The 23,857-nt window shown below is 38.1% G+C and overlaps 1 protein-coding gene across 5 annotated transcripts in view; it reads left to right on the plus strand.

The window, feature by feature from the left end:
* Nucleotides 1-3,152: 3,152 nt before the first annotated feature.
* The window catches only part of CCSER1 (coiled-coil serine rich protein 1), a 1,365,561-nt gene continuing 1,344,856 nt past the window's right edge, over nt 3,153-23,857 (plus strand). For 3 of the 5 annotated variants that reach the window (XM_049104801.1, XM_049104804.1, XM_049104805.1), the window contains exon 1: nt 3,153-3,582. The gene's annotated coding sequence lies outside the window, so the exon portion shown is untranslated. Of the gene's footprint in view, nt 3,583-3,871; nt 4,000-4,917; nt 5,052-23,857 lie in introns of those variants that run through there. The other 2 variants (XM_049104802.1, XM_049104803.1) reach the window with 2 other exon arrangements.

Genomic DNA, 23,857 nt, shown 5'->3' on the forward strand with positions numbered 1-23,857 from the left:
CTTTGTGTCTCTTATGAATAAATAAATAAAATCTTTTTTTTTTTAAATAAAAATTATCTCCTTACCTTCCCTAGACACACTAATTTTACTTTTTAGGTATCACTACTGAAGAATTTCTAATTTGGCTCATCATTCATTGGGAATTCAGTGCACATAAGGGGCACATATGTAATTGGCAACCTAATTTTTCTGCTTTCATCAAATGGTGCAATGCCAAATCTTCATTGAACTTGCCAGTTAAAATGCACTTGGGAACCAAATAGCAGCAAGCATAGGAGATGAAAATGAACAAATTGGAAAGAGTCATTAACTTTCTGTTTTCCTATCAAAACAAAAATTGTATCATTCAAAGTGTAGCAAAGTGGGAAATTCTACTTGAAACATTAAATCGTCTTAAAAGAGAATAATTCATTTACTTCTGAAATGTTCATTAGATTTTATAAATGCAGTTTCTAGTACGGATTTTTTTCAACAAAAAATACAAAATAGTTAAAATGAATAAACTTTTCAGTAGTGTTTTAGCTTATATATTTTCATAGCTTTTTAATGTGGTGTATATGAATTCTGGACTTTATATTGGAAGTAAAATTGTTAGAAAATTAAGTGAGAAATGTTGGCTTATTTAATACCTTAATGAGTAAAAGCAATTGACAGATTGTCATGGTTCTCACTAATTATGAATGCAACTGAGAGTGTGAAAATTACAATCAGTTGTGGTTACCAAAAATGCCCTTGAAATATCTGGTCTAATGTATAATTTTGAAGTATGCACTATAGGGTCATTATTAAATTACCATTATTTATGACAATTAAATAGAGACCTGGGACCAAAAGCACCAAAAACTTGCCTAATATAATTGAGCGTTGTTCTTAAAGGGGGACACTACTTCTCCTTCTTTTTTAATGTCTATTTGCAGCTTTTATAAAATCCACATATTTTCTGGCTAAGTGCAAATTTTCAGATCAGGAATGTCTCTTCTACAGAATTTTCTTTTGCAGTGATAGTGGGATTCCTTTAGTAAGGACTTTGGAAAAAAGTGTCCTAGCATTTTTCATCTATAAGTCTAAGTATTTAAGATTTTTAAATCTTTGACTAATTCTAAAAAATAAATATTTTGTAATCCCTTCTTGCGCTGGAAAAAGTAGGCAGGAGATAGAAGGAAATGCTATGAAATCAGCTTATTTCATAATTATCTAAAGAAACCATAAAGACTTTCAACTAAACCAGGCGTTCTGAATGGAAGTTGGTATGGACAGTAGAGTAGTTTGAGCTCAATTGCATGAATTAACCAGCATGTGACCTACCTACCCTCCCCAAGCTGACTTTCCTGGTCTGTAAAATTGAATAAATTTTAATAGCTTTTTTCACAGGGCATGAATACATTAAATCCCAACATCCTTTGTTAAATACATCTATTTTTCAATGCTTGAGCAAAGGATAAAATGTACTGTATTTATATGTTATTGATGTACTGGTCCACTGGTCCCAACCTTGCTGCCTTTTCTTGATTACATGTTTAAGCCACTTTTAATCACTTGGACAGTCTCTAAACTCTTTGTATGAGGCATGAAGGGACTAAGGGAAAGGAAAATCAAGGTGAAAATGGTAAAATGGAAAATACGTAATGGGCAAACATTTGACAACAAACCTGGGGATATAGTAATGGCCATGAACTACTAATAAGGAGAGACTGAGTTGTCAACCTTTCCACCACCCCTCTAGCCTCTGAAATATTTTTTAACTTTCTTTAGTCGCATTTAAGAAAAAAAAGAATTTTCCATAATTGGCACTCCAAATCAGAATTGTATCCATGCCAAAATACACATCAACCACTAATCCTCACTAAAGAAATATACCTTGCTTTTACAGCCAATCTATTCATATTTCAGCAGTAAGATTGTGGCCAGTTAGATTCCTAGAAACTGTTTCTCAACATAGTAGTCCATCAGATCACAAAGTGGGCAGCAGGCTAGCTAGAGAGCTGATGTCAGGTGTACAAACAACACTGGAGATGAATTATCTATATAGAAATGGTCCTAGATGGGACACCTGGGTGGCTCAGCGGTTGAACACCTGCCTTCAGCCCAGGGTCTGATCCTGGAGTCCTGGGATCAAGTCCCACATTGGGCTCCCTGCATGGAGCCTACTTCTCTGCCTATGTCTCTGCCTCTCTGTGTCTCTCATGAATAAACAAGCAAACAAGCAAACAAACAAAAATGATCCTAGATGGCACCAGAATGGGTTAAAAAATGTTTCCTACACACACAGACACACACACACACACTCCACACACACAGTTAAATGCACTCCATCTGCTGTATTGCCTGATAGACATAAATATATTAGAGTGGAGATAAAGAAGGGGATGGATGGGAAAGACTTCAGGACCCAGTGCAAACCCGAAAGGAAACGAGGCAATACAATGGCAGAGAGAGAATCAGGATAAATACATCAGGGAAGCAACAGCACCATGCATCTGAAGTCTTCCCCATCTCTAAGTTGGAAAATTTTCTCCAGGGGCCATCAGTCGGATGATATCAAAATGGTAGCTGGTTCTGCTTGTAATCACCGTGTGGTCGAGGAATTTAGGTGTAGGAACAGAAGTTCCTCTCCAGGTCACAGTTCTAACGCTCCCATTATCCTACGGAGGAACCCACTGCCGCCAACGGTTCCTGGGAAGTGTGAGTTGCTTAGAAGGCGGGCTTCTTTCCTTGCTGCCATGGAGGGAGGAGACCTGTCCATAGAGGAATAGGTTGGGTGAGAAGGAGAAAGGGTGAGAGAACCTCACAATGAGAGGTGGAAGAGAAAGAAGGTAGCATTGGTGGTTTGGAGAGAAAAAGACACTGCATTTTCAGCATCCTTGAGGCCCCTTCGCATTGCTTTGGCCTCCCCTGCTTGTTTTGGACGCTCAAGGCACTTGGACTCCACACACCGCACAGGGCTGGGCTAAGGGGCAGGCCGAGGCAGCGCGGTCGGAAACGGCCGCCCCTAAAACGAAAACTCAGCCACGGGCCCGCGGCGGGTGTGCGCGCGCCAATGCCTGAGGCTGCGTGCGCGGCAGGCGGCGGCCCCGGTAGGCTGGGCGCCGCCCTCCAAGCCCCGCCCCGCCCCCTCCCTATAAAGGCCGAGCTCGCCGCCGCCCCCTCCGCAGTCGGGGAGCGCGGCCTGGCGCCCGGGGCCTCGGCGCTCCCCGCGCAGTCACACTCCGCGCACTCACACACTTGCAAGCGCCTCCCCACGTCCCTCCCCTGCCCTCCTCTTGCTCTGCTCCGCTCTCTCTCCCCACAGACAGTCGCCGACCGACTGCCAATCCGTGTCCCTCTCTCTCTCTCTCAACATGACTGCCGGGGAAGCGGTGGCTCAGGCAGAGCGGCGCTGCGGGCGCAGGCTGCAGGAGGAGGAGGAGGATCATTAAAAAACGCAGCTCGACTCTGCAACTGGGAGTGGAGAGAAGGAGCCCAACAGCCGAGAAGGGGAGGGAGGGCGGAGGAGGGGACCAGGAAAGACACCCCCGAGCCCCGAAGACATACATTTCTGAGTGCCCGGGAGAAGCCTTAACAAGCGGCGCGGAGCCCTTCAAGGTAGTAAACGCCCCCGGTGCCCCCCGGTGCCCCCCGTGCCCCCCGCTGCCCCCAGCCGCGCCCCGGGGTTCGCGCGTTGCGTCGCCGCCGCCGCGCCGGCGCCAGACCCGGGCGGACGCGGGGCGACTGCCCGGCAGGTGACCGCGCCGCGCCCGGGCCGCCCCGGAGCAGCCCCCGCCCAGGCCCGGGGCGCGCGCGGCGGGCCCGGCTGGCGCGGCGCGGAGACCTGGCCTTGCAGGCAGGCGGGGGAGGGGGGGGCGCTCGCTCGCTCGTCCGCTCGCCGCCGGCCCGCGACTCCCCGCGCGCTGCGTGGCCTCTTCCTCCGCGCACCGGGGCGCTCGACTCCGGGTGGCCGCGGCCGCCGCTCCAGGGCGATGCGAGAGTTGGCGCGGGCTCCGGGCCGCTGGGCTCCCGCAGGTAGGGACCGTCGGCCCGAGCTGGCGCCGGGGGCTGCGGGCGCCGCGGCGGGGGCGACGCCACGGAGCGGGGAGGGGGCGGGGAGCCCGGGGCTCCCGGCGGAGCCGCAGTGCCCGAGCCGGGACCGCCTCTCGCCCCCGCCTGCCTCTCCTCGGGCGCCGGCTTCCTGGATTGGAGGCGAGACCCTCCCCAGCGGCGGCAGCAGCAGCAGCGACTTAGTGTGAACAAATTGCTTTGTGGTGGCGCGTCCGGGGCTCCGGGGAGGGGTGTGTGTGCGCGCGCGTGTGTGCGGGCGTGCACGACTAATCAGTGCTTTGGCTCACCTGGCGAGGTAATCAGCCTTGAGGTGAAACCCGTGGGCCCGCTCGGCTTTTGGCTCGTGTCCCAGGGACTCGCACCGGCGGGGCCGTCGAGGGGCAGGGTTGCGCGAGGGGGCGACGGAGGGATTTGTGAATGGTGCGTCTCCGCGCGTGGAGGCTGAGCTTGCTGATGTAAAGGAGGAGGTATCCAGAGTGAGAAGAAAGGCTATTTATGGCAAAGAGTTGTGAAATTTCTCGGGGTTTCCTTCAGTGGATTACCGGGCTTCTCTCCTTTTCGTCCTCCCTCTTTCGTTTCTCTCTTCCTCTCTTCCATTTCGCCTCATCTTTCTCAGAATTAGAAGCGATTCTGCACATCCCACCCCCCCTCCCCACTCCGGCCCCCGCCCCCGTGGGACCTGGAATAGGCAACGAAGTCAGGAATCACTCGCCTTTTTACAGGTAGAAAAAAAAATGTTTCTTAGGAGGCACGGATCTTGCCTTTAATGTGTTTTATGTATTTGGTCCCCACTTCTCTTACCTCTTAAGGCCATCAATAGGACCCACAAGACACAAAGTACCGACTTGGTTTCAACAGCTTTCATTTTTCATATCTTTACAGTTGAATACCTTCCCACTGAAATGGAACACATATCCCTAACCCCAAGGAAGGCTATTAAAAATAATACACACACATTTCACTGTAAAGCTGGTTTTATTAAAAGCCTTGAGGAGGAAAGAGAAGCAGACATCTAGGTGAGTGTACATGATTAGTACTGATTAAGAACTATGAAGAAAAGAGCTGAAATACTATTTAATCTAGGCTGCAACACAATTTCTTTCGGTTTCTTTTTCTATTTGCTTTATAACAGGTACAAATTCCAAAGATGTAACTTGAAGCTTAGGGAGGACTTGGGGACAGTGTCTACCAATTACGCTTTAGCAAATTTATGTTTGTTCTTAGAAGTAGTAGCCTGAGCTTTTATAGAACCTACGTATGGGTTACCACTGAGAGAATAGGGCATTATCTTTATTATTTTATTTTATTTTTTTAAAAGATTTTATTTATTTATTCATGAGGGACAGAGAGAGAGAGAGGCAGAGACACAGGCATAGGGAGAAGCAGGCTCCATGCAGGGAGCCCCATGCGGGACTTGATCCCAGGACTCCAGGATCACGCCCTGGGCCAAAGGCAGGCGCTCAACTGCTGAGCCACCCAGGGATCCCCAATTTTTATTATTTTAAATTGGAATGTCTCTAAGCGCCTGCCAAGCACAGCATTGTTAAAGCATTGAAATTCCAACTGTCCCTTCATTAATTTCACGAAGAAGAAAGAGAAGTGGTCAACCTATTGTCGGAATGATTTGTCTTCATTTGATGTTAATTAAGAAGCTCTGTATTTTGACTAACACATGCCAACTGTTGGTAGTTGGTGTTTTCAGTGTGAAAGTAGCTTTCCTTAACAGTCTTGTTCGTTTTGAAGACCAGTACAGTTAAGGATTTGTTATTTTGATTTTTGTTAGGTTCATACTGGTTTAAAATCCATTTTCCCCAGTGCCAGCTGTGTCAGTCAGTAGTGTGTGACTTTTCATACCAGGATTGTGAGTTCCAGCCCCATGTTGGGTGTAGAGATTGCTTAAGAAAATAAAATAAATAAGATGCACTTTCAACATTGGATCACATGCAGTTTTATATTTTACTTTAGGACTTAGACTGAGAGCTCCACTCTGAAGTTTGCTACCTTAACTTTCCTGAATCATTGGAATGTAGGTCTAATGGGCAATTTAAAAATGTACTTGATGAGTTGTATGACTGCAGTCATTAAGAAGTTGCGTCTACGAATATTTTGTTTTTTGGCACTGTTAGAGAGTCGGTAACTATTTAAAATGTATCATTTATACTATGGTATATTAATTTACATCAGACTCACAAAGTAGAAAATGAAAAACTTACTATATTCTATAGTTACGCAATTGTTTATTGCATTTTATTACTTGACATAGTAGTCATGATAAAGGGCCTGTCATGTGCATCTACTATCTAGGTAGGCATAAGACTTCCTTGCTCCTGCTCTTCAGGAGCTTACCCTCCAGTTGGGATGAATCCGATGCACGGTGGTTGAACAGGGTTAACAATCCGTCACAATAAGAGATTGCATGCCTAACAAGGACTGTAGGAATTCAGAGCATAACAATAACATTTCATTCTGATTTTTGTCTGAAAGGCTTCAGGGGTAGATAAGACTTGCTTGGTCTTGATCTTGAAGAATAAATAGGATTAATCGCTTGTGGATGAAAATATGAGCTATAAGATGCAAGTCTCCTGGAATTATAGAAAATAATGAAAGATATAAGGGGAAATAAGTTTGTTTGAAATACATTTAGATATTGCAAAGCAGTTGAACTTGGGTAAAGGGCAGGTTGAGTTGGTTTTAATGCACGACATTTTGTACACAGTTTGACCAAATGCCAAATTGTACACTCAATTTTTGAAATTGAGTTTCTGTACCTAAGAAGTCAAATCTTTGATTTCATATTACCTTTTAGTGAACAAAATGCTCGACATGTATTTGTAGAGACTACTTTAAATATTTAAAATACCACATCACACAAAAATGTTAAACTTGGTAACAAGATGGCAGATATAACCTGTTTATAGTGAGGGGTTTGAGGTAACATCCTAAAGCAACACTCCTTAGACTTGTTCTAAAGGAAAAAAGAATGAGATATGTAAGAGAATATCTATCTATATTAATAGCCAGCACTCACTGAATGCTTAATATTTTATTCTGTGTATAAAATGTATAATCCATTAAATAACATTTTCTGTAATATTTTTATTTTAAAGTTATTAGCATGCATTGCATTATTTTTCATGAATATGGAGCTAAGATGCAGGGTTCATGAGAAATAACTTAGAAATGTAGCAATTTTATTTTTTTTATTTGTTAAAATGTAGCAATTTTAAATATTTTTTTTTTTTTTACTATCTTCTGGGAAATAGATGGTATTAACAATAGGAGGGGATCCCTGGGTGGCGCAGCTGTTTGGCGCCTGCCTTTGGCCCAGGGCGCGATCCTGGAGACCCGGGATCGAGTCCCACATCGGGCTCCTGGTGCATGGAGCCTGCTTCTCCCTCTGCCTGTGTCTCTGCCTCTTTCTCTCTCTGTGACTATCATAAATAAATAAAAAAATAAAAAAAACAATAGAAGCATGTGCTGTCTCTAAGCATTCTGATCTCAGTTATTTTTTCTTTGTATATATATATATGTTTGTTTTTGTACAAACATAAAACTGTTTAAAATGAACTTCTTCATTTTAAGAACACAAGAGGAAACATCTGAATGTCTTTGAGCCTGTCTTTTCAGTGTGACATCCTAGAAGTATGTTATAGTGACCGTAAAGAGGTAGAACAAATATTAGATATGACTTTTAATAGATAACGAATAGAATTACTTTTAGATTAGGTGGATTAAAATATTTTTATATATGTATATATTTGTTGACAGTGAATAGATAAGAATTATTACAAAAGCAAAAAACCTTTTAAATCACCAGTTTCATATTCATGTAGGAATGGGATGATTTCCAACATAATAACAGTACAAACCTGGCTATCTGTTAATTGGTCTCTTTTGAGTTTGGTTTTAGACTATATGTCACAGGTGTATCACTTTGATAATGTAATCACTCCTGTATGACTGACAGCTTCTGCATTATTCCCCTATTGGATAGTGACAAAATCTGTTTGCTTTATATTGAGGACATACACTTCTATCAGAAATATTATCTTCACTTTGCAAGAGTGTCAGTTAACAATAAAACTTGAAGTCTGAGTGAGGGAAGCCGTTAGAAAAGATGGGGAAATTGATACAAAACACTCTAATGAGCCATTCTTCAATATGTAGCTTAAACTAAATATAATATAAAAATATAAAGCTGACCAATCTAAACTGCAGTTGATACACTACTGAGATACTATTACCAGTTCTTATTTTTAAGGGACTGTATTGCTTTTTAAGCTCTTTTCATGTGGTCTAAATAAAATGGCCAAAAAAGAGGGAGGGAGGGAGGAAAGAAGGAAAGAAAGTTGATTGTGGTTGAGTGTTTACTAGAGTCTGTGGTATGATACTAAATTTTTTAAGAACGATTTCGGCTTTGATCATTGACAGACACAGTTTGACCAAATGCCTAGCCCTCTACCTAGATTAGCTTAAAATATTATTTTTGGTTTTGCATATTTACAGTGCATTAAACACTTTCTTAAAATTTTACTTAAACTGATAAAAATTTTTGAACACTATGTTCTGATATCAATATAAAATTTAAAGTCCATTTATAAGGAAGCATTTTGTTAATAACTTATGGCAAATTCTTTTTTTTTAAGGTTTTATTTAAATTCCTCTTAGTTAACATACAGTGTAATATTAGTTTCAGGTGTACAATATAGTGATACAGCACTTATAACACCCAGTGCTCATTATAGTAAGTGCACAGTGTATAATAGTTATTTTTAAAAAATTATGTGCATATCTCATTTCCCAAAACTTTTTACTGAATAATTTTGGGATCTATTGATTCTGACCTGAAATAGAACATTCAGAGTTGGAAAGCAGTGATTTTATAATTCTTTTTTACATTTACTAGCTGGCATTCTTCTCTGAAGGAAAGCTTTCCTTCTCAGATCAGTATGGAGTATGAATTTTTTATTTTTTTTTAATTCAGCATATTAGTATAAGTTAGATTTAAAAAATTATTTAAATTCAATTTAGTTAACATATTATTAGTTTCAGGGGTAGTAAATTTAGTGATTGATCAGTTGCATATAACAGTGCTCATTACATCAAGTACCCTCCCTAATGCCCATCACCCAGTTACTCCATGCCCCCATCCACCTCCCTTCCAGCAACCCTCAATTTGTTTCCTATAGTTAAGAGTCTCTTATGGTTTGCCTCCCTGTTTTTCTTATTTTTTGTTCCTGTTCCTATGGTCATCTGTTTTCTTAAATTACACGTATAAGTAAAGTCATATTTGCATGATTTGTATTTGTCTTTCTCTGACTTATTTTCCTTAGCATAATACCCTCTATTTCCACCCATGTCATTGCAAATGGCAAGATTTCATTCTTAATGGCTGAGTAATATTCTGTCGTGTATGTATAAAACATCTTCTTTATCCATTTATCTGTTGATGGACATCTGGCTCTTTCCATATTTTGGCTGTTGTGGACATTGCACCTATAAACATTGGGGTGCAGGTACCCCATTGGATGACTATTTTTTGTTTCCTATGGATAAATACCTAGTAGTGCAGTTGCTGGGTCATAGGGCAGCTCTATTTTTAACTTCTTGAGGAACTCCACACTGTTTTCCAGAGTGGCCGCACTGGTTTGCATTCCCACCAACAGTAAGAGGGTTCCGCTTTCTCCACATCCTCATCTAATGGCATATTCTTAACTCAGACCAGTAGGTCTCAAAATGTGGTTCTCTGAACAGCAACATCAGTGAACTACTTAAAATGCTAATCCTACCACAGACTGAATAAGGAACTCCAGGTTGGGGTTCTCTATGTGACCCTTTTGCACTCTCAAGTTTGAGAACTACTGACCTAGAGTGTTTTATAGTGAAACTTGAAGGCTGTATCTTCCACCTGTTTGGAGCTAATACTTTCTTCAGTTGTTAGAGATAACTACAGTTTAACTATTTAGATCTGGAAAGTATTATACTCTCCAACCTCAGAAGATTTTCATCTTAACTGTATGTATGTATATATATGTATGTATGTATGTATGTATGTATGAGTGTATTTAAGAAAATAATTAAGTGAGTTTCTAACTCCTATACATATATTTGCTGTTGATTGGGGAAGCAATTTAAAAAGTGTAGAATTTAACTGGAGCCTAAAGACCCCAGGCTAGGCCTTATTGGTAGTCATAAAAATATGCACAATATACAAAGCTTGACCATTTTCTGTTTAGTCTTGTTGACTCTTTTTTTTTTTTTTTAAGATTTTATTTATTCACAAGAGACACAGAGAGAGAGGCAGAGACATAGGCAGAGGGAGAAGCAGGCTCCATGCAGGGAGCCCGATGTGGGACTCGACCCCAGAACTCCAGGATCATGCCCTGAGTCAAAGGCAGACGCTCAATCGCTGAGCCACCCAGGCATCCCATAGTCTTGTTGACTCTTCTGTGATATTTTTGGACTGGGAATGTAATAATCATTTTTTTTCTGTAAGATGACAGCTGCACAACAATAGCATCACATTTGTGGAATGTTCTCAAAGTCTTAGTGCTAAAATAAATTTTAGACCACATCCCTACATCTTTCAGGATTCAAGATAATGTGTTTACATCCTGTAACTCTTTTAGTATCCCCCTTTCTTCTCTCTCCCTCCCTTCCTGCCTCTCTCTTTCTGTCATCCCATTTCTCTATTTCAGTTATGGGCTCAATCATCCCTTCCCTAAGGAAATGTTTCTTGGCCTCCTTTGCTACATCAGTTGGCCCATTATATATTGTTTTAGTTCTGTATTCCCCCCTACCTTCTGGTACTTACTGAAATATTAATTTAATTTTATGTGTATTTATGTGATGGGTCCAATATTATATCATCAGGGATTAATGTACAATAGGTGCCCAATAAATATTAGTTAACTGTATGCCATCATCCTAAAAATGTTTTATGTTTTTCCAAAGAAAGATACTAAAAAAATTTTAAAACACAGGGAGTCCTAGGACATATGTAAATATAGATGCTACTTTCTTTTCTATTTTGCAAATGATGAGATAGATTTCATTAACAACAACAATGGCTCTAATGTGTCTTACATGATAGGCACTCTATATGTATTATGTCATGTATTTCTTCTAACATTATAAAGTTGTTTTTATATGTTTTAGAGATGAGAAAACTGTGGTTATGTTCTATGGTCTGCCAAACTAAACCAATTTTTTTAAATTACATTGATGCAGAAATGATGAAACCAGTAGACAGAGAGTGCGAAAGGAGTGTATCTCCTCATTATTCCTGATTTAACTCGGGGCTCAGTACTATCTGTTCATTGCCTGTGCTGTTGCTACCGTCTTCAGTGATGCCGTTGTTGCTTTTTGGGTGATTGAACCAGTGATGGAGCTCTTACAAGGCTGAAACTCCCTTCTTCTTATTGTACTTTTCAATACCATTATTATGCACCCCTATTCTCTTATAGGGACCACCCCTATCTGGTCAGAATCTCCCAATTAATAAAAATTTAAGATATAAACAAGTATAATGTGAAGACTGAGTGCCTTTATACAGAGAATGTCCAAACATTAGATATCCTCTATATTTGGAGATAACAGGTTATCTTTTGAAAAGGTTGACACAGCTTTGGCTACTTTGCTCAAATGAGGAAATATGATTACATGGTAGTAGCAACTCAATTTCTTTTGCCTTTTAATCTTCGTATTATTTAATTGTGAGTTTAATCAATTATCAAATGTTTGTAGCAAGGAAATATTTAAAGGCTGATTCTGTAGAAGTCAATGGACAGTTAAAGAGTTGAATTTAGTTATTCTGAAAGTTTCTTACTATACTGACTGTACAAACTTACACAAATCAGACAATAACATGAATAAATATAGATGCCCAACAACAAGATGAAAAAAATCATAGTTTAACTGAGTTTTTTACTTACAGCCTATTTTGTAGCTTTTGACAAAACTTGTTTCTGTCACTGGAATAATTTAATCATTAACTGGCACTTCATTCATGCCCTTTATTCAAGACTTATCCTTCTATGTAGGAGGAAGATTGACTAGTTTCTCACTCAACCCTTTGGAATTTAGCATCAACCACCCTTGATGTAGAGCTCTAATATAATATTTATAGTAATGTTTCTTTCTTGTAACTGAAACTGAGTTCTCACCTAATATTTTTCTGTGCATCTTGATAAATTGCCCACTTGTCACCATTTCACCTAACATTTGAGCAAGGACTTTTTTTTTTTTTTTTTTTTTTTTTGCTAGAGCCTGCTTTATTTCTTTATAGATAGGGATCCTATGTCTAAAAACACTTCATTTCCTGAGTCCTTTTATGTGCTAACAGACTATCCCCAAAATATGCTTTTCTGGGTCTTTAATTATCACCAGCTCTTAGAAATATGCTTCATTTCCAGTACTCACTCTTGGACCTCCATGATGCCAACTACTTATGGCATATTGCCATGCTCCCAGATACTCAGGCTGGTTGGACTTCTTGGAAGTATATACAGCTGGGTCTCTATAGCACTTCCCAGCACTTCTAGTACAAGTCTATTACCAAGTTCTGATCAACACCAGACTACCTTATTTTGCTACTTGTAATCTTCTTTACTGAGCTGTGTCGCGTGATAGAGCTACCTCATTCATCATCATTGACAAAAAAACATTTTGTAAATGCTTATTCGTAAGTCAGTCTATTTCGAAAAGAATACATCTCCTGGGGTTCCTAAAGCTCCTGGATAGTTTGATCCATAAAAAAAGAAATACACATTCTTCCATGTTTTGTTTGATATGTGTATACAAAGATGTGATATGTGTATACAAAGATGTGTAGAATGTGCATATGCATTTTTTAGTTTCTGTTTTTCCTTTTCTAGTCAGATGTTAATTTCAATATGATCTGACTCTTCTCCATTCTTCATAAACTTATTTGAATATGATATGTTTGGAATATAGAACAGCTGAAGAAGAAGCATACTGCGGATGGTGTGATACGTTCTCTGATTTTCCTTATTCGTTAATAAAACCTAGCAGTATCTCTGTGCTCAAGAAGTGTTACCCAGGTGTACTACTTCTATTCAACTCTCCTTGGAGTCTTAGTGATACACTTTCTCCATCAACCAAATTCAGACTAACATGTCATGTTTTGTTTCTTCTTTAAAAGATTTTATTTATTTATTCATGAGAGACACAGAGAGAGAGGGAGAGACACAGGCGGAGGGAGAAGCAGGCTCCCAGTGGGGGAGCCTGATGCAGGACTCGATCTCAGGTCCCTGGGATCACAGCCTGAGCCAAAGGCAGACGTTCAACCTCTGAGCCACCCAGGTGTCCCAACATGTCATGTTTCTTATCTACTCATTCACTGCAATTAACTTTTGCCTGGAAATGGTTAAATACTGTGATTCTGTTAATGAATTTTTTTTGTCGTATGTATGGCTTTGTTTGCTTTAAGCAATAGCAGCAAACGATATATCACAAATCTATATTAGGCTTACAAATAACACCAAACAAGTAAACATGAATAAAGATATGGCAGAAGCAAAGCAAATGTAGGCTTTAACATTTTAGGCAATTCTTCCTTTAGAAGCTATTTTTGTGTTTGGTTGGTTGGTTGGTTTTGTTTATTCATAGATCTACAAATTACCAAAGCATTAAGTCTGAGTATATGAAATACGTTTAGTGAGTGATGCTTTCTAACACATAGTGTTTCCCAGGATATTCAAGAACACTTGGAAGGGGAAAAGCACACAAATTGTACAAAACTGTCAGATGAGAAAATTAGGGAAAGGGAGAAAGTAGTTCAAATTCAATATTAGAAATGTAGATAAGAGTAATTTATTTTAGGTAAAGTTTCAGTATATTTTGTGGGTAACAAAACTGATGGGTCTGTCCTTCAGGATTCCTAAATTTTCAAAGGATGTTAACTACTGGGAAGATAGGTGAAGGATAGTTAATTTGATTTTGATTATTCTATCCATATGCACAAAGACCCAGGAACACTAAAAATACTCATTAATAAATGAGTTTAAGTTAGAATGTACCTCCTAAAGGAGCATTATTACAAATATAGATCACTATCTATATCTATATATAGATATATATCACTAAGTTGGACCATTAAAAAATCATTAGAAATTTGTGCCTAACAAGCATATCAACTTATAGCGACATTATTGCTAAAATTAACTTTCAGAGGTATTTTCTACATTGTAACTCAAGCAGTAAATGTGGTGTTATTGAGGAGATAGCTTCTTCATCAACTGTGTGCAGCTTCTGAAAGGATAAAGGGCTCTACAGTGGTATAGTCTAAAATGATTACAGTAACAGTATAATGTGAAGCATCCCTAAGGGAATTGTGAGTGTCCCAGGTCCAAGCGCTGCTTGGAACACTGAAGGGATAAAGGGATAAAGACACTACGTTGCTAATTCTTTAGTAAGAAAAGGAAGGTATTGCTGGTAGGATATTTCTGAGGAGCAGTGAACCTGAGTTCATTGGATGATGATACATAAAGCACAAAGCCCCAGAGGTTTATTTAGGACATGAATGAATGAGGTATTTTAAAAGCCAAGTAATTTTAATTTGAATATAGGACAGATTGGTAATTCTGAAGTTTTGGAGGTGCTCCAGCCCAGTTCCATCCAGTATGCTCTATGTGTGGTGTGTCTCCAGTCACCTCTTTAGCAGGGGAGCTATCCAGGGTACTAGACTTCTGCTGAAACCCTCTTGCAAAATTGTGCAAATTTTTTTTTTTTTTTGCTAATCCTACCTAGAGCCTGTCTTTGCAGACACTACATCATTCACTTGGAGTGACTAACCTGTCATCATTTGATTTATTCTAGCTGGCCTTTGAAAGTCCCATTCAAGTGTAAGTTCAAGTGTACCTACTGCAATCATATGCAAGAAGCCTATTCTGGATGTCAAATCTCCATTTAAAATATCATAATTCACCACTTGCTTTACTTTGTGGCTGTTAAATCGTAAGCTCAATGAGGGCGAGGCTTTTGTATTTTACTCTGTTTTCAAGCAGCTGGTCTAAATCAGTGATATGAAGATCCTCAGCAATTGATACATGAATTAATACTGCTTAAGACTGATTTGAATTTTCATCTGTGTGAACTACTCCCTTTTCTAGCCACTATCCTAAATCACATCCAGGCTTACTTTGAATATGGCCTTTCATGAAAAGCCAAAAGATTGAAATTTGTTCTTAACTTGAAACTGAGTAACTTAAAATGGCTAAAAGTCTTGAAAAAAAATGAAAGGTCTATGAGGTATGGGTATGTATGCCACAGGTGTTGTTAGGGGATTGGCAAGGTTTAAGTAAGCAAGAAGTAGCAGCATGGGCTGATACAGAGGATAGCATCAAAGGAGACTGGTTTGTCACTTCCTTAAAATAGAACCCAGAACATCCATGCCACACTCAGTTTCTAAGGCCTTTGGAATATGGGATCTCCTCTCAAATTCCACAGCTTAGATCTTCATTTTGCTACGTCTGAAAATCTGAGGCCACACGAGGCTGACAAAAGTCTTTTATATAGTAAACAAATGTTAAGGCCCTGTGTATATATTAGCTAATGAGACATACATAGTCCCTCTCATCCTGAAGCTTACAATTTAGTTTCCAGTAGTGGTACCCATAATATCCTCGGCCCTTGCTGAGAATGGACATCGGTAGACTTCTTTTCTCTTTCTTATAGCCACACTAGTGACCTCCTGGACTGCCATAAAGAATAAGTGTGCTTGTTTCCATTACTCTACCTCTACACATAGCATTGCTCTGAATGTCCAGTGTGGTAGTAAGTGAGACTACATTGTCACAGTAAGATTTTTATTTACATTAGGACACTCTGTCACTGGTTTTGTAATGACTTACTGAGCCCTGTTACATGATGTTGGTAAATTATGTGCTTGTATATATATTCCCTGATAGGAATATTTCAAAAATGGCTTAGCTACTATTTTTTCTTTTGATCAGAAATTCCCTGTATTTCAAGGGCATGAGCTTAGGAAATGGAAATGGTTGTGTGGTCTTTTCATGGAGGATATTTTCACTTTATAGTTGTACCTTTTATGTTTTTGGAGTATATATACTATCTATCCTGTACATCATGTGTTTCTCTTTCCTATTTTCTACCAATTGTCAGCAGCAATTTTTCAATTATGAAGAAGAAAAAGAAAAGCTATAGTTCTTAGTAATTACCGCCTCCTTGGGAATCTAGTTCTAGTTCTAGTTATAGAACTCACAGAAATATTGTAGATTCAAAATAACTTAGATTTAAAAGAAAGGATTTAAAAATGTTAAAAAATGAATAAAGCAGAAGCTTTTGTAACTGTCCTAAATAAATTCATAATTTGAAAAACTAGTAATTTCTTTGCTGAATATTTAGAATTATGCTAAATAATAGATTATTATTAATTTAATGAATTAAAAGCCACTAGAGTCAATTTTTAAAGTAATAGTAGAGATGAAATATTTTTATAAAAAAGTATTTCAATCTGTTGAAAAGAAAACTATTTGAGGAGTATGATGTGTGCTCACAGTTTCAGTGTTTTATAATGAAACTGTTAGGAGACAGGGATAAATTTTAGCAATCATGCAAATCATTTGTGTTGTGTAAGCGCAACTCCAGGAATCCTCAGCACGCAGTCAAGACTAGGCTCATTAGAGACCAAAAGTGATGATTGCTTCTGATTTAGAGTGTGGACAGGGAAAGGTGCTATGATTACACTCTTCTTCAATGAAAGAAGGTAAAGCAGTTCACACCCCCATCAAGTGTGAGATTTATACAGACTCTTAAACTCTATTTTAAACTCTAAGAGTCTGTATAAATATTAGTGAATTAAAAAATTTTTACTAGAATATTCTTTGACATTAAGTCAAAACACTTGAACCAATCTTTGTTAAGTGTGTGTACAAATGTACACATGTATAAAGTAATGCAAGTTCTTATAATGGGATATATCTTATATAAATTTCTTTTAATTATGCAGGTGGTTTTCATCTTCTCTTGTTTTTAGCTTCTTTTTTTGAAATGAAGAGATTGATCAGTCAGTGCTTTCCAAAAAAAAAAAAAAAAAAAAAAAGAAAAAAAGAAAAAACCAGAACCTATCTATCTATCTAATCTATCATTTATCTGTAAGAAGATTTATTTTAAGGGATTGGCTCATGTGATTGTGGAGGCTGGCAAATCTGAAATCTGTAGGGCAGGCTAGGCAGTCTAGAAACTCAAGCAACATTTCTGTTACAGTCTGAGGTAGAAATTTTTTCTTCTCCAAGAAAGTTCATCTGTTGCTTTTAGGCCCTTCAACTGATTGAGGCCCATGCACATCATTTTTCTTCCTTACTTTTTTTTTAATTGAAGTTCAGTTTGCCAACATATAGTATAACACCCAGTGCTCAGCCTATCAAGTGCCCTCCTCAGTGTCCATCACCTAGTTACTCCATCCCCCCACCTGCATCCCCTTCTACTACCCATTTATTCATTTCCCAGAGTTTGGAATCTCTCATGTTTTGTCAGTCTCTCTAATTTTTCCCCACTCATTTTCCCTCATTTCCCTTATAATCCTTTTTACTCTTTCTTATATTCCCCATATGAGTGAAACCATATGATGATTGTCCTTCTCCAGTTGACTTACTTTACTCAGCATGATACCCTCCAATTCCACCCATATTGAAGCAAATGGTGAGTATTCGTCGTTTCTAACGGGTAATATTCCATTGTGTGTGTGTGTGTGTGTGTGTGTATCTCTTTGTATATATACATCTTCCTTATCCATTCATCTATCAAAGGACATTGAGGCTCCTTCCACATTTTAGCTAATGTGGACATTGCTGCTGTAAACATTGGGGTGCAGGTATCCTGGCATTTCACTGCATCTGCATCCTTGGGGTAAATACCTAGTAGTACAGTTGTTGGTTGTAGGGTAGCTCTATTTTTAACTCTTTGAGGAACCTCTACACAGTTTTCCAGAGTGACTGTACCAGTACACATTCCCACCAACAGTGCAAGAGGGTTCCCCTTTTTCCACATCCTCTCTTGTTAATTTTGTCTTGTGAATTTTCACCATTTTCACTGGTGTGAGATGGTATCTTGTTGTTTCCTGTCTTGTTAATTTTCACCATTCTCACCAGGGTGAGGTGGTATCTCATTGTGGTTTTGATTTGTATTTCTCTGATGGCAAGTGATGTGGAGCATCTTATCATGTGCTTGTTGGCCATGTGTATGTCGTCTTTGGTGAGATTTCCGTTCATGACTTCTCATTTCATGATTGGATTGTTTTTTGAATGTTGAGTTTAATATGTTCTTTTTCTTTTTAAAAGATTTTATTTATTTATTCATGAGACACACACACACAGACACAGAGAGAGAGAGAGAGAGAGAGAGAGAGAGAGAGAGGCAGAGGGAGAAGCAGGCTCCATGCAGGGAGCCCAATGTGGGTCTTGATCCCGGGACTCCAGGATCAATCAGGCCCTGGGCTGAAGGCAGGCATTAAACTGCTGAGCCACCCAGGGATCCCTGAGTTTAATGAGTTCTGTATAAATCTTGAATACTAGCCCTTTATTTGATATGTCATTTGCAAATATCTTCTCACAGTCTGTAGGTTGTCTTTTAGTTTTGTTGACTGTTTCTTTTGCTGTGCAGAAGATTTTTATTCTGATGAAGTCCCAGTAGTTCATTTTTGCTTTTGTTTCCTTTGCCTTCATTGATGTATCTTCCAAGAAGTTACTGGCCAAGCTCAAAAAGAGTGTTGCCTGTGTTCTCCTCTAGGATTTTGATGGATTCTTGTCTCACATTTAGATCTTTTATCCATTTTGAGTTTATCTTTGGGTATGGTGTAAGAGAATGGTCTAGTTTCATTCTTCTGCATGTGGCAGAAGAATGAATTTCCCAGTTTTCTCAGCACCATTTATTGAAGAGACAGTCCTTTTTCCAGTGAATAGTCTTTCCTGCTTTGTTGAATATTAGTTGACCATAGAGTTGAGGATGATTTCTGGGTTCTCTATTCTGTTTCTTTGATCTATGTGTCCGTTTTTGTGTCAGTACCGTATAGTCTTAATGATCACAGCTTTGTAGTACAGCTTGAAATCTGGCATTGTGATGCCCCAGGCTTTGGTTTTCTTTTTCAATATTCCCCTGACTATTCAGAGTCTTTTCTGATTCCATACAAATTTTAAGATGATTTGTTCCAACTCTCTGAAGAAAGTCTATGGTATTTTGTTAGGGATTGCATTGAACATGTAAATTGCCCTGGGTGGCATAGACATTTTCACAATATTTATTCTCCCAATCCATGAGCATGGAATAATTTTCCATCTCTTTGTGTCTTCCTCAGTTTCTTTCAGAAGTGTTCTGTAGTTTTTAGGGTATAGATGCTTCACCTTTTTGGTTAGGTTTATTCCTAGGTATCTTATGCTTTTGAGTGCAATTGTAAATGGGATTGACTCCTAATTTCTCTTTCTTCAGTCTCATTGTTAGTGTATAGAAATGCCACTGATTTCTGTGCATTGATTTTGTATCCTGCCACTTTACTGAATTGCTGTATGAGTTGTAGCAATCTTGGGGTGGAGTCTTTTGGGTCTTCTATGTACAGTATTATGTCATCTGAGAAGAGGGAGAGTTTGACTTCTTTGCCAATTTGAATGCCTTTTATTGCTTTTTGTTGTCTGATTGCTGAGGCTAGGAATTCCATACTATGTTGAATAGCAGTGGTGAGAGTGGTCATCCCTGTCATCTTCCTGATCATAAGGGACAGGCTCTCAGTTTTTTCCCATTGAGAATGATATTTCCTGTGCACATTATTGAAGGTAATCTGCTTTACTTTAAATCATTTGACTTAAATTTATTAATCACATCTAAAAATACTTTCACAGCAACATCTAGATTAGTGTTTGATGAAACAACTGGGCGCCACAGCTAAGCCAAAATGACACATACAATTTAACCATTACAGTGGGTAAGGGATATTATGTTAAAAGCCCTTGTTGATTTACATGATAAGTTGATGTACATATGTTTTTCCTTTGGCCAGAGATACCTTATTATTGATCAGTTATTGGCATTTGTAGACAGAGGTCATCATTCATCATCATCATTTGTTCCTTATTAATTTTGTAATTATTTATTAAGGATGTCTTATGTGCAAGACATGATATTAGGCAGTTGAATAATTTAAAGAAAATGAAAGATTGAGGCTATATATTTTCAGTGTTTTAATTCTAGTGGAAGAGCCATGTGTATATTTGATGCTTGTGTGATAAGTTAATTTGAAGTATGAAATTGTTTGCTTTTCAGCCTTGTGAATTAAATGCCATTTTCTCTGTGAGCAACTAAAAAAAAATTGTCAAGGGTAATATGCCAAGTTACTATGCTTATTAATTTAAGGATGACTCATATGTAAAATTGATTATGAAATGTATGCTTGCCCACTAGCAGGCCAATTTCATTTAGACAGTGTTGGCTATATATACATTCATTTTAGCAGATTAAAAGATTTGTATTTGTATTTGTATTCAACCTATGTAAAGGTGATTCAGTATATACTGAAATAGGTGTGACAGGTGGATGCTTGTGATTTGATTTATTGATAATCTTGCTCTTCATATAGCATAGAGCAACAAACATTTTCTTTACTGGCTCTAAATGAGTGTTTCTCCTCGTACTTTGTCATTTCAAAACTGCATTTTGTTGTATTTCCTTATTCGGTGAATATGAACATGTCTGCCTGGCTTTTGAAGCCCTCTGTAAACTCACCACACCTTGTTAATCCAAACATAGATCTTCCACTTTGTTAAGGTCATGTAGCTTAGAGCACCCTCACACACACAGTTTATGCATTTAATCCTTTCTGTTTATGCAAATCTCAGCTGTCATTACTGGCCTAACTCCATGAAACCTTCCATGACGACTTTCACCCGCCTGGGGAGTTTCCTTTGCTGCACTCTGAGGTGTGAGCAGTACCTAGTTGGCACAAGACAATGAAGTACAAACTGTTCTGTGCCAATGCATTTTTCTATAGTATGAATTAGCTCCTACACTGGCAAATCTGGGAATTATGTTAGTAAAATGTTGAAGTTGGTTCATGCATGATTTTTTTTTCTCCATAACATATTTGTATTTAGCTTTACCAAGTAATTATAGCTTGAATTCAAGGTATACTAGTGCAGGCACATGCAAAATACAATAGAGGGATACCCTTTTCACAAATTTACTTTCATCTTTTTTAAAAAAGGAAAAATTTATGCATTTCCTGTATTTTTTAATTAGGAATTTTACATGTCCTTTGGCATATAAGACTTTTATAAAAAAATACTATGATTTTGTTTAGAACTTTGTGTTGTAAGCTGCATAGATTTTGAGTGTTTCTGCCAAGCCCTATTTTTGGTGGTATAATTTCTGTCCAGTTTTTCAGAATGAAAGAATACCTGTATTGCAATAGCAGATTGCAAAATTGCACATATATTGCAAAACCGAACAATTTTGCTTCAAATCCCTCGGTATTCATTGAGCATCCACTGTGTGCCAGACACCAGTACTAATGTTGGATGTATGAACAGGGTTACTTTTGAGTACAAAGGAGACTAGGCACAAATCCTGTATGATGCTGTTTCTACAAATTAGCTCAGTGCATGAGGAAGAGACAATAAAAAGTAACTGACCTTTGTGCATGTTCCTCACTCTGCCTGGGATGCTCTTCCATTCCTGCTTTATTTCTGAATTTCTTCTCGAACTTCATGTCTCAAATCAAACATCAGTTCTTTATACTATTCTAAGCTCTTAGAGAGCCATACACTTTTCTTTCATAGCACTTAAGGTAGCTGTAACTTTACAATTCTTTGTGAGGTTATTTAGATAATATTTTCTTTTTCTTAGATCATAAGTTCCGTGAGAACAGAGATCACATTTGTTTTTTTTTCCCCATCATTGTATTCCCATATTGTGGCAAGCATGTGTACACACACACACACACACATGCACAGAGCAGGCATTAATATATATTATAAATTTAATTTCTGTTATATATTTTGCAGGTAGGTTTTTAGTAAGTTTTAGTTGTATAAGTGAATGAAAGTATACATTTTCCTTTATTTTTTAGAAACTAAACTTTGACTATTCTCAGAATGAGTCAGGTTTTTTTTCCCTATCCATCTCACTTTTGTTAGCCTCACATTTTCTGGTAGTGTGTGAATTTGTTGAACTTTGTGGCTTATATATTTGTTTTATAATTTTAAAATAAATATATTGTAGAAAAAGTGTATTAGGTCCCAGAATTGTGTTTATGTCTTCCAGAAATTGCAAAATTAAAAAAAAAATTACGTGAAACCTGGAAGTGTAGAAAAGAAAGTACAGAACAGTATTTTTGTTACCTTACCTTTGTGTAGAGAAGGATAGCTTGAATAAGCCCATAAAGGCAAAAACTTAAGTTATTGATAATTTTGGAGGAAATTATTTTTTCCTTCCAAAACTTAGCAGTTGGAATTTGTTTCTTGAAATTTTACTTTAGTGTAGCTCACAGCTTCCCTGAGCTTGCTCCCATGCTTTGCCTGGTCAAGTGATAGGTGATGTCCACATTCTTGTTAGGCCAGTCCTATTTTGGAAGGCTGCCTTATAGTCTTCATGGGATTAATGATAATTTTAAACCTTGTGGATGACATCTTTGTTGTTTCCCATTTACTGTGATTTGTAGGTGACTAGATTATTTTAAGTGAAACATCTTATGTCAGGTACATGTGGATCACAATATACCTCTTATTACGTTCATCTCACTACTGACTATTTTTTTTTTTCACTACTGACTATTAATAATTGCTTCCCTGCGCCTGCCTTGGATGTAAGTTAGAAGTTTTTGTGAATGCATACTCTGATTTAGTCAATGCAGATAGTGAAGCAGCTGAGTCAAAGCTTAAGTAGTGAGGAGAAAGAAGTGATGAAGTAGTGGAATATGATTACAGTATGCATATCCTAGTCCTCATTTTGGGCATGAAATGACAACTGGAATCTTAGGTGACCTTGGCTGTTTAGAATGCTTAGAAAATACAGTATGGTCACATCGGATTTTTATACCTTCTGTACACCAGAATTATATGGAACCAATTTCAGAAATTCAGACTATTTTAATCACTTAGGTAATATGCCTGTGGAAAAAATTCATTTAAAGTATTTTATTCTACGGCTTTGTTTCCCTTTGTGAATTCAAATGTTCCACTTATTCATTTTGGTTAGTTGTATACTTTTTGTATCTTCCAATAATTAAAGTCTTATTATCTAACATAATAAAAAGTAACCAAAGGGATCAGCTCATCCAAATGAATTACTGCTTGAGTAATATTTCTATACATTTTGGGACCATAATTATATTTCTTTTAGTAAGTAAAATCTGTTGTCTGGCTACATACAATTTTTAAAATAAAAGTCTGATGGCCAAGAAACATCCAAATACCAGGTAATGTGATAAAAATATTTAAAAATTAATTTTGTTTTCTAGATGACATTTGAAATGCTAATCCTATTCTTTTGTTATCTTCTACCTTTAAAATATTCTGATCTCGTAGGCCCCAATTAGATTTCAAATCAAAATCTGAGAGTCGAGCACCTTTCCAATTTAACAACAAAATGCATCATTTTTTATGCATAGGGTAACTCCAACTAAGTGAATATAGAATGCCACATAATCAAAATAACACTTAAATAATTAAAGACTTACATTATAAAATAAAATTAGAAGGCGAAAAGAAACAATAACTATGGTTCTGCTTGTCTTTTGTGTTATATATTCTTGCCTTTATTTTATTTTCTAAAAAATATTTTATGTATTTATTCATGA

The sequence above is a fragment of the Canis lupus genome, chromosome 32 (assembly GCF_003254725.2).
Source record: "Canis lupus dingo isolate Sandy chromosome 32, ASM325472v2, whole genome shotgun sequence".
Lineage (NCBI taxonomy): Eukaryota > Metazoa > Chordata > Mammalia > Carnivora > Canidae > Canis > Canis lupus.